Below are 11,271 nucleotides of genomic sequence, written 5' to 3'. Positions count from 1 at the left end.
AAACTCGGTTTTTGCAAAACGGGGTGAAAACAATAACTTTCCGATTTTTGAAAATCTTCGATTTTCGTAGCGGGAAGTTAAAAATTAGGAAAACGGTTGACCCTGAAGGCCATCCCTGCAACTTCCCGCTAATTCCATACTTAGGCGCTTAAAATTGCACCAATGACGTTTTTGAGCTCTTCGAGCTCAAAAATACAATTTGTGGGTTATTTTGAGTTCCCCGAGCTCAAAGAGATTGCTTTCTTATGCTTTAAAGCTCTTCGAGCTCAAAAGTCTGATAGAGATTTGATGACACTATTTTTGAATGTTTAAACCACAATAACTTTTGAATGAATAAACCGATTTTTACGCAGTTAGAAGCATTCGACGTAGTTTTTTAAGCCTCACGAAGAATCTTAAATTTTGAATTGATCGCGCTAGGAATTTTGGAGTTATTCCGAAAAAACTCTTTTTTCAGTTTTCTTTCGTTCACGATATCTCTCGAACGAATCAACCGATTTTGACCGTTTAAAAGTAATTCCAAAAAAACCACATTTGAAAAAAATTTTTTTTTCAGTTTTTTGAAGATTTCTCAAAATCTATTGATCTGAATCGGTCTAAATAGTTTTCATAATCTAAGTTTAGTCAAGCCCTTTCGAATGGCATCAAAAGCGATGAAATCGGTCAAGCCGTTCAAAAGTTATAAGCGATTCACATACTTTCACACACACACACACACACACACAATCGGGGCAGAAGAGATACTGCTACCGGGCGCGTCTCCCCAAGTGGATGGGAGAACGCTCACTATCTTTGGATGACACTTAATCTCTTAGTTGATGAGGTACAGCGGGTAGAAGCCAAGCAAAATAACCAAACAAAATAAGCTCCCGTGGACAAAACTCCCCTTTAATGGGTTGGTCACACTAACTGACCTAACAAGACGATTGGTTCCTGCTGTAACTCACTGGGAGTGTCCAGAACCTGTATCGTAGTTTCCGACGATGCAGGCCACGGCTGATGTGAGCTTGCTCTGCCGAGGTGAAAGTTGCAGCAGTGGATCAGGAGCCAGCCACTTCGGGCCTTGATCAGGAAGTACGCAGTAAGTGTTAGAGATCGGAATCTTCACCGCTCCGAGCGAGTCCAGTCCGTCCGTGTATTCCGGGACTGGCTAAGTGTCGGCTAGGCCTCAGGGAACTGGGGTAGGAGTACTATCTCCGAGGGTACACCCGTTCCTAGTTATGACAACCCACTCCACTCCGTACGATGCGCTGGTAAATCAAAAAAGTATGAGTAAACCACAGGAAACAAACAAGAGTAGAAACGGGCTACATGCCCAACAAGCAGCGATTGAAACGAGCGCTGAAATGAAGCGGTCACAAGCGTTGGAACGCCTAGAGAAACTGACCAGCGAGTTAAATGTTTTCGTTCAGTCAAAGGTCAACATCCACAAGGAGATAAAAAACAAGACGACTAGTGTAGCAAACGCACTTCAACGTTTCAAAAAACTGGACGAAGAATGGCGCTCATCATTACACCGCACCCCTTGTGCTACATCAAAGAGAAACAGTCAAGTGGTTGTTGAAGAAGCGATGGACACTGGAGCCGAAGGTGACGGAGAATCAGTCGCTGAAGAAGAAAGTGAAACTATCACAACGGCAGAGACTGAATCCTTTGACTAAGACGGCCACATCCTGAGGAAGTTGAAAAGAAAAATTCGTTCTCCCGAAGGCGGAGCTTTCCATACTCCCAAGAAGCTGAAAGACGTTGGACCTGGTCATCCCATCAAAAAGCAGGAAGTGGTTAAGGATCTTCCACAAAACTCTGGTGAACAGAACAAGAAGCTAGGCTGGGAAAAGGTGCAGTCCAGAAAGGACAAAAAAAGGAGCGCAGGAAACTGCCCCCAGAAAAACGTCTGGTGCCTCCACCGAAGCCGAACCAGAAGCCAAGAAGAACAGCAACGAGACCGGAGGCACTTATTATCCGTCCAGCGAACAAAGATAAGTATTCTGAAATACTGACACGGATCAAGGCGGACGTTCCGCCAGATCAGGTCCGCAACACAGTTGAGAAGATACGCAGGACCGCGACAGGAAACATTCTCATCACGCTGTCGAAAGGCAGTAGTGATAGAGGTAAAGACCTGCAGAAGACTATCGCGGGAATACTTAAGGAGGACGCAAATGTCATTAGTACAGGGCCTGAAGAAGACCTGGAAATTCGCGATATTGACGATACTACAACTAAAGATGACATTCTAACAGCTTTACAAGAAGCAGCTGGAAACGATTGTGGTATAACAGTAGAGGCCATTAAAATTCGTAAGGTCTTACGTAGCGACACCCAAATTGCGTCGGTGACTCTGGCAGCAACGGTAACGCAGAAAGTGGTAGGAGAACACGGCAAGATTAGGATCGGCTGGACCAATCGTCGTATTATAACAGTACTAAGACCAGTCCGATGTTATAAATGCTGGCATTTTGGACACCGTGCGGTTCAGTGCACAAGTGAAGTTGACCGCTCCAAACTTTGCATTAAATGTGGAGAAGAGGGACACAAAATCGCCGAATGTAATAAGCCTGCTAAATGCGCACTGTGTGCGGATCAATCCGGTACAGAGAATAACGCCTATCATGCCGGCACAAACAGATGCCCAGTATACCAAGAGGCACTTAAGAAGATAACTGATAAACGAAAATGAGAATACTGCGGCTAAACATCAACCACTGTGAGGCGGCACATGATTTGCTCATGCAGACAGTACGTGAACAGAAGCTTGACCTTGTGCTTATATCGGAACCGTATAAACACTTCGGCGGCCAACCATGGGAAACTGACTGCACCAGAAAAGCTGTCATATGGTCCTGTCGTAAGCTCTCCTTCCAGAGTGTCATTAACAATGGCAGCGCCGGCTTTGTAGCAGCATCGGTAGATGGCATCCGCTTTTACAGCTGCTACGCACCACCTAGCCTCACTATTGTTGAATTCATGGACTTTCTGGATCGACTGACGGAGGACGCGAAGCAGTACTACCCAGTGGCAATAGCTGGAGACTTCAACACCTGGGCAGTGGAATGGGGCAGCAAACACACCACGCTCGAGGTAAAGAACTACTGGAAGCTTTTTCTACGTTAGATGTAGTATTGTTAAACAGCGGCGATGCGCCGACGTACACTAAAGGAGACGCAAGTTCTATTGTGGATCTTACTTTTGTCAGCAGCAGCCTCATTAGAGGAAACTACGACTGGAAGGTGATGGAGATCTACACGGCCAGCGATCACAATGAGATTCTCTGGGAAGGATCAAAGGACCAGAATCCTAGAACACCGGCTAAGAAACCTGACATCGTTGGGTGGAAGGAAAAATCCTTTGACCCAGGTGCTCTAGCAGCTGCCCTAAATAGTGAACTGCTTACTACTGGATCTGCAAAAAAAATGACCAAGGACTTGATGAAGAGAGTGACGGAACTAGTCGCAGAATTCAAGAGAGCTCGTCGACATATAAACAAAGCCATCAAGAATAGCAAGAAGAACTGCTGGAAAGAGCTAATCAACGAGGTGGACAAAGACTTGTGGGGTAGACCTTACAAGGTAGTCATGGCACACCTGAAATATCAGCCAATGCCGTCTTCTACGTGTCCTCAACTCTTACAGAAGATTGTGACTGCGCTGTTTCCACGACAGCGCGTTTTCAACTATCTGTTGACACAGGACGAACTGAATGATATTCCACCTGTCACGAAAGAAAAACTGATGGAAGCTTGTTACCGCGTCGGGAATAATAAAGCACCGGGATTGGACGGAATTCCTAATATTGCCTCGAAAACATCCATTAAAGCAGCGCCAGCGTTTTTCCTCGACGTCTACAACATCTGCTTGAAGAATGGGATTTTTCCTCGGAAGTGGAAACAACAACGGCTGGTACTACTTCCTAAAGGGAAAAAGCCACCGGAAGAACCGTCATCTTATCGTCCACTCTGCATGCTGGATACAGCCGGTAAGATACTAGAACGTATAATCCACCAAAGGATAGAAGCAGTTGTCGATCCACTCTTAGCAGACAATCAGTACGGATTTCGGAAAGGACGATCAACCCTGGACGCGATCAACCTGGTTGTTGGTATAGCCAAAGACGCAATCGCCGGTACCAGATGGAAGGGGGGAACGAAGAAATATTGCCTGGTGGCAACTTTAGACATAAAAAATGCCTTCAACTGCGCCAACTGGGATTGCATCATGCAAGCCCTTCAAGAGATGAACGTACCAGGATACCTACGAAGGATAGTCGCTAGCTACTTCACAGATAGAGTCCTGAGATATGACACGAAGAATGGTCCAAAGGAGTATGATGTTATTGGAGGTGTACCGCAGGGTTCTGTTCTCGGTCCACTTCTCTGGAATGTCATGTACAACGGATTGCTAAGACTAAAACTACCAAGAAATGTCAAACTGGTAGCGTACGCGGACGACGTAGCCGTAGTAATCGTCGCCAAGCATCTTGATGAGATAAAACATATGTTCGCTATCAACTTTGAGCGAATTAACCAGTGGATGGACACAGTAAATCTACAACTGGCTAAACAGAAGACCGAGGCTGTACTTATCACTAGCAAAAAAGTGGTGGAAACGATCAATTTAAACGTCGGAGACCAAGAAATCACATCCCAACCATTTATTCGATATCTGGGAGTGATGCTCGATGCCCGACTTAACTTCAAACAACAAGTTGAACACGTGACCGCCAAAGCATCAGCAGAAGTAGCTAACCTAGTACGATTGATGCCCAACATCGGTGGCCCGAAGCAGACAAGGAGGTCATTGCTATCATCAGTAGTTACATCAGTCCTCACATATGGTATATCCATTTGGGCCGACGCACTTGAGATCCAAGAATCATGGAGGAAAGCATGTCCAGTTTACCGATTGACCGCGCTAAGAGTAGCCAGCGCCTTTCGAACAATATCAGAGGAAGCAGTGTCATTTCCGAAACTTTGCCGCTCAGAGTCCTAGCTGAGGAAAGACGAAACCTTTACCAACGAAAGAGGACAACCACACTAAGTACCGAGGAACTCAGAGCTAAAGAACGGCAGAACAGCATCGCACGATGGCAATTGCAGTGGGACGCCGCGACAACAGGGAGATGGACACACCGTCTCATACCGAAGATCGACGTTTGGCTAAACCAAAGTCATGGCGAGGTCAATTACTATCTGACGCAGTTGTTGTCAGGACATGGATGTTTTCGGACGTATCTTCACCGCTTCAAGCATGATGATTCACCGGAGTGCCCGTCCTGCCCAGGAATCAATGAAGACGCGGAGCACGTTTTCTTTGAGTGCCCACGATTTTACCCACAGCGAGATGAGCTGGAGATGATCCTAAAGAAGAAAATCCAACCAGAGACAATAGTAGAAGCAATGTTGTCATCAAGAGCCTCCTGGAACGCCATCAGCACATTTGCAACAGAAGTCCTTATAGACTTGCGTTCCATCGAAAGAAGAAGAGCAAATGACAACAACTAGAAGAAAGGTAAAAATAACACCTTAGCTACCAGAAGAAAGAGCAGTAGCTAGATCCTCCCCTCACGAAGTAATGCCTAACGGTGGTTTCCATGAGGGATTAGGGGAAAGAGGAGAAGGGGTTTAGGGTTTAGTGGGTAGGGGCGCTAGCGTCGAGTTTTAGTATGACACTGCGTCGAGTCGCCACATATTCAGGCCAAACAACTATGCCTAGAATCCGTAAAAAGCATTCCCCCCCCTTAAAACAAAAAAAAAAAAAACACACACACACACAAATACACACACACACACACACACACACACATACATACAGATACCGTGACAACCTCGCGGGGATAGACAGGGAAGCTTCCTGTGACCTTCAAACGTCGAGATCTGATGAAAACTCGATTTTTGCAAAACGGGGTGAAAACAATAACTTCCCGATTTTTTAAAATCTTCGATTTTCTTAGCGGGAAGTTAAAAATTTTTTCAAATGGGGTTTTATTGGAATAACTCAGGTCCGGTCAAAATCAGTTGATTCGTTGGTGAGTTATCGTTGACGAAAGGCAACTGAAAAAAGGGTTTTTTCGGAATTACTCCGAAATTATTTGTTGTATCAATTTAAACTTGAAGATTCTTTATGGAGCTTAAAAAATTGCGTCAAATGCCACCAACCGCGTGGAAATCGGTTCATTCACTCAAAAGTTATTGCAATTTGAAAATTTAAAAAATAGTGTTTTATCAAACTTCTATCAAACTTCTGAGCTTAAAGAGCTCAAACGCATACAAAAGCTATTTTTTTGCAGAGCTCAAAAACGTCATAAGTGCAATTTCAAGTGTTTAGGTATAGAATTGGCGGGAAGTTGCAGGGATGGCCTTCAGGGTCAACCGTTTTCCTAATTTTTTTTTTGGGTATTGGGCATTCCACGCCAAATTGGACAACATTCTGCCTTTGCATCTCCGATTTTTTCGAAAGTTTTTTGTGCTATAGTACCCATTGAAAAAGACCACCAGGCCCGGGAGAAATGATTAGACCTGATCAGACATGAACAGGGATGAGTCTTCAGGCCTGATCGGACATGAAAAATGACCATGCCTGATCAGGCATGAATTGACCTGATCAGGCCTGATCAGACATGGTCAGGTCTGAAAACCAATTGGTACTTTTAATTAATTATTTTGCTTAATTTTATGGATATAGTACTTGATAGAGTCATACGAAATTCTCTATAATGAATTAAAATAAAAAAAAAATGATGACATACAATTGTACGGCTGTAACACCAGCAGTCACCCATCCAACTACTAACCACGCTCAATGCTGCTTTACTTTGGTGATATCCGTGCGCCTTGAAGTTTCCGCCTGCTGTGCTGCTATCTTATTTGACAAAAATTCTATGAAGTACATAACGTATCAAATAAGTTGATCATAAATATAATATAAGAATTGATTTTGTAATATATTTTGATAGTCCTAATTTATTTATTTAATTGAATCTCATTATAACATCACATTTATCTAAATAATAAGAGAAGTAATGATTTTTATATTAAGCAGGAGCAGAACAGACGAAAACTTCCCTTAGGAAATGTAACAAATTTTTTATTTCCAAATCATTTAAACGTAATGATAAAAACAATTTTGCACATTTTCTCATGACCAAAAAATTTTTTTCGTCGAAGAAAAAATTTTTATCACATCTCTGACTATGCAAGTCTGATCAGATCTAGCCGGAAAAAAATGATCAGACCTAATCATGCCTGTTCATGTATGATCAGGCCTAAAATTAGACATGGTCATACCTGTCCATGCCTGTTCATGCCTGTCTATGCCTATTCATGCTAAGGACCATAAATATGCTAAGAAAATTTTTTTGAATATGTTCAGTCTATGTACATTAATTTCGATTAATAAATTTGTAAATTATTAATAAACGGCATATTTTACTGTTCAATAAATAAACGTATTTTAATTATTATTAAAAACCTACCGGAGAGTAAATTTAATTAAATTTTCTAGGCATGGACAGGCATGAACAGGCTTGATCAGACATGAGCAGACATGAGCGTATTTAACCTTTCAGACATGAAAAGGCATGGACAGGCCTGATTAAACATGAATAGGCATGGACAGGCCTGATCAAACATAAACAGGCATGAGCGTATTTAACCCTTCAGACATGAACAGGCATGATCAGACCTGAGCGTATTTAACCCTTCAGACATGAACAGGCATGAGCGTATTCAACCCTTTAGACATGGACAGGCATGAACAGACATGATCAGACCTGAGCGTATTAAACTCTTCAGACATGAACAGGCATGGAAAGGCCTGATCAGACATGAACAGGCCTGATCAGATATGAACAGGCCTGATCAAACCTGAGCGTATTTAACCTTTCGGACATGGACAGGCCTGGTCAGACATTAAAAGGTCTGATCAGGCCTGAGCGTATTTGACGCTTCAGGCATGAGCAGACATGGACAGGCATGATCATGTCTAATTTCAGGCCTGATCATACATAAACAGGCATGATCAGGTCTAATTTCAGGCCTGATCATACATAAACAGGCATGGTCAGGTCTAATCATTTTTTCCCGGGGGATTTCTTTCAATCTTTTTTGCCGAGCCGTTTTCGAGATATCAATATTTCAAAAAAAGTCACTCTTTTTTTCAAATGTCTGTAACTTTGCGGAAAATAGAATAATTAGGACGTTTTTAAACTTCCCGCTAAGAAAATTGAAAATTTTCAAAAATCGGAAAGTTATTGGTTTTACCACGTCTTGCAAAAATTGAGTTTTCATCAGATCTCGACGTTTTGAGGTCCTACGAAGCTGTCCTGAATGCTTTCGCGATGATGTTCATGTGTCTGTATGTGTGTGTGTGTGTGTGTGTGTTTTTTTGGTATAACTTTTAAACGGCTCTACCGATCGATTCTAAAACTAATCAGCTCTTCACCTTAAAAAATTACGTCGATCGCTACTAGCCCGGTCAAAATCGGTTGATTCGTTCGAGAGATATCGTGAACGAAAGAAAACCAAAAAAAGTGTTTTTTTGGAATAACTCCGAAATTCCTAGCGAGATCAATTTAAACTTTGAGATTCTTTGTGAGGCTTGAAGAACTGCGTCGACTTCTGCCAATCGCGTGAAAATCGGTTTATTTATTCAAAAGTTATTGCGGTTTAAAAATTCAAAAAATAGTGTCTCATCAAATCTCTATCAGACTTTTGAGCTCGAAGAGCTCAAAAGCATAGGAAAGCAATCTCTTCGAGCTCAAAAAAACTCATAAATTGTATTCTTGAGCTCGAAGAGCTCAAAAACGTCATTGGTGCAATTTCAAGCGCCTAAGTATGGAATTAGCGGGAAGTTGCAGGGATGGCCTTCAGGCTCAACCGTTTTCCTAATTTTTTTCTATTCACATTTTTATTATTTTTCTTTTCAACTTCGTGCCAAAAAAATCAAAGATTTTCAAAATGTCGGGAAGTTATTAGTTTTACCCCGTTTTGCAAAAATCGAGTTTTCATCAGATCTCGACGTTTGAAGATCACAGGAAGCTTCCCTGACTATCCCCGCGAGGGTGGCACTATGTCTGTATGTATGTAAGTATGTGTGTGTCTGTGTGTTTTTTTTTCTTAGGGGGGGGGGGAATCCTTTTTACGGATTCTAGGCATAACTGTTTGGCCTGGATATGTGGCGACTCGACGCAGGTCACCCTCGCCACCTGTGTTCATCTCTTCGACAAACGTGTCGGCTTTTGCAGGTGAAACCGCTGTCGCACTCGTCTTCATCACGACATTACCGTATTGATGTTGGATGTTCTGCCACTCTTTGTCTAGTTTCTTGAACCTTCTCAGGGCACTGCAGATGTTCGTCGACTCCGACTTGATCTCCTTGTGGTTATTTTGCTTGGTTTGGAGAAAGTCCTGCAATCCACTGACTAGCTTCTCCAGATGTACCAGAGCATCTGTCCTCTTCATCTTTGCACTAAGGGGCAGTGCGTATTGCTGGGCATGAGGCCCGTTTTCACTCTTGTTTGTTTCCTGTGAATTACTCATACTTTTTGATTTACCTGTGCATCGTACGGAGTGGAGCGGGTTGCCACAACTGGGAACGGGTGTACCCTCGGAGATAGTACTCCTACCCCAGTTCCCTGAGGCCTAGCCGACACTTAGCCAGTCCCGGAATACACGGACGGACTGGACTCGCTCAGAGCGGTAAAGCGGTGAAGCTCACATCAGCCGTGGCCTCACATCAGCCAAACTACAATACAAGTTTCGGTCACTCCCAGTGGGTCACAGCAGAGAACGATCGTCTTGCTAGGTCAGTTAGCGTGACCAACCCATTACAGGGGAGTTTTGTCCACGGGAGCTTATTTTGTTTGGTTATTTTGCTTGGCTCCTACCCGCTGTACCTCATCAACTAAGAGATTAAGTGTCTTCAAGGACAGCGAGCATCCTCCCATCCGCTCGGGGAGACGCGTCCGGTAGCAGTTTCTCCTCAGCCCCGAAGTGTGTGTGTATTTTTTTTTTTTTTTTTTATAGAGGAGGTAAAATACGTTTACGTATGCCAGGACTAGGTGTTTGCAATATTATTTTGCAACAATACCGACTAAACATCCTCCTCTCTCGTTTCCCTATAGATGTTACAGGGAAGACTGGATCAGGACCGCGTTAGCATTACTTCAATCCAGTCCATGTTGTGCCTCACGACACCTACTTCTTGTTATTACTGGTTTCTAATCCCTTTCTGCGATTTTTTCTTTCAAGAGACGCTGCGCGTAGGCTACTACAGCTGTCCAGTTTTCTTCTTTTTTCATCATGCAGGTTACCAAGCTCTCAGGGGAGAGCGCGGTGCCCATTGTTTCTTCGGTGCAGATTCTATCGTCCTTCCATCGATCACACTCGAAAAACGTGTGCTCGGCGTTGTCAATTTTGTCTGGACAGTATTTGCACATTGGTGTGCTGTGCAAACCCATCTTGAATAGATAGGCATTGAACTGCCCATGTCCCGTCAGTAGCTGGGTCAGAATGAAGTCCGTGTCCCCGTGCTTCCGAGAAAGCCAGACGTTGATGTTTGGGATCAGTCGCGCTGTCCATCTGCCTGTCTCTCCCGACGTCTATCGGTCCTGCCACTCTTGCTGCGTTTCCGTTTTTATTCTCGTTCTTGCCTCCTTCATGTTTTCGCCACCGATTTTAGCGTCGTAGAGTCTTGCTCTCTCGAACGCTAATAGGTCGATGGGTGCAGCTCCCGCAATGACCAATACAGCCGCTTCGGAAACCGTGCGGTAGGCGCAGGCAACTCTGAGAGCGCCTCGCCGCGGCACTGCTGCCATTTTCCGCCGATAAGTTTTCTGCTTTAATATATCTGCCCATATTTCCGCTCCATAAAGCAGTACCGAATAGACTGCTTCCAGAAGGACTCTCCTCTTTTTGGTTCTTGGTCCCATAGTATTCCTCATAATTCTTGCTAGGCTAGACACCGTCTTGCTGGCTTTCTGACATGCACTATCGAGGTGTTCGCGGAAAGATAGTTTCTCGTCTATCATTACCCTCAGATAGCGCAGGGCCCTTGTTGACGTTAGCGTTATTCCTCCCATGTCCACAGCAAATGGTTTTGGGAACCATTTTTGGCGAGTCAGACGACCATCTCGGTTTTGTGTTTTGCGAGTTTCAGGTGGTGTTTATCGAGCCAAGTCTCGACAGCATCAATGGTTTCCCGAACGAGTAGTTCGGCCTCCTCTACGCTGTCTACTATTATCGTGGCCGCGACGTCGTCTGCAAAGCCCGTTAGC

General features: G+C 43.9%; 1 protein-coding gene across 1 annotated transcript in view; it reads right to left on the bottom strand.

Annotated features, from left to right (window-relative positions):
- Positions 1-11,271, bottom strand: part of LOC123275345 (patj homolog) — a gene marked incomplete in the record, with an annotated part of 555,954 nt that overhangs the window by 251,895 nt on the left and 292,788 nt on the right.

This window comes from Cotesia glomerata, linkage group LG1, assembly GCF_020080835.1.
Source record: "Cotesia glomerata isolate CgM1 linkage group LG1, MPM_Cglom_v2.3, whole genome shotgun sequence".
Classification (NCBI taxonomy): Eukaryota; Metazoa; Arthropoda; class Insecta; order Hymenoptera; family Braconidae; genus Cotesia; species Cotesia glomerata.
Note: the sequence above shows the minus strand (reverse complement) of the source record. Positions and strands in the feature narration are given on the sequence as shown.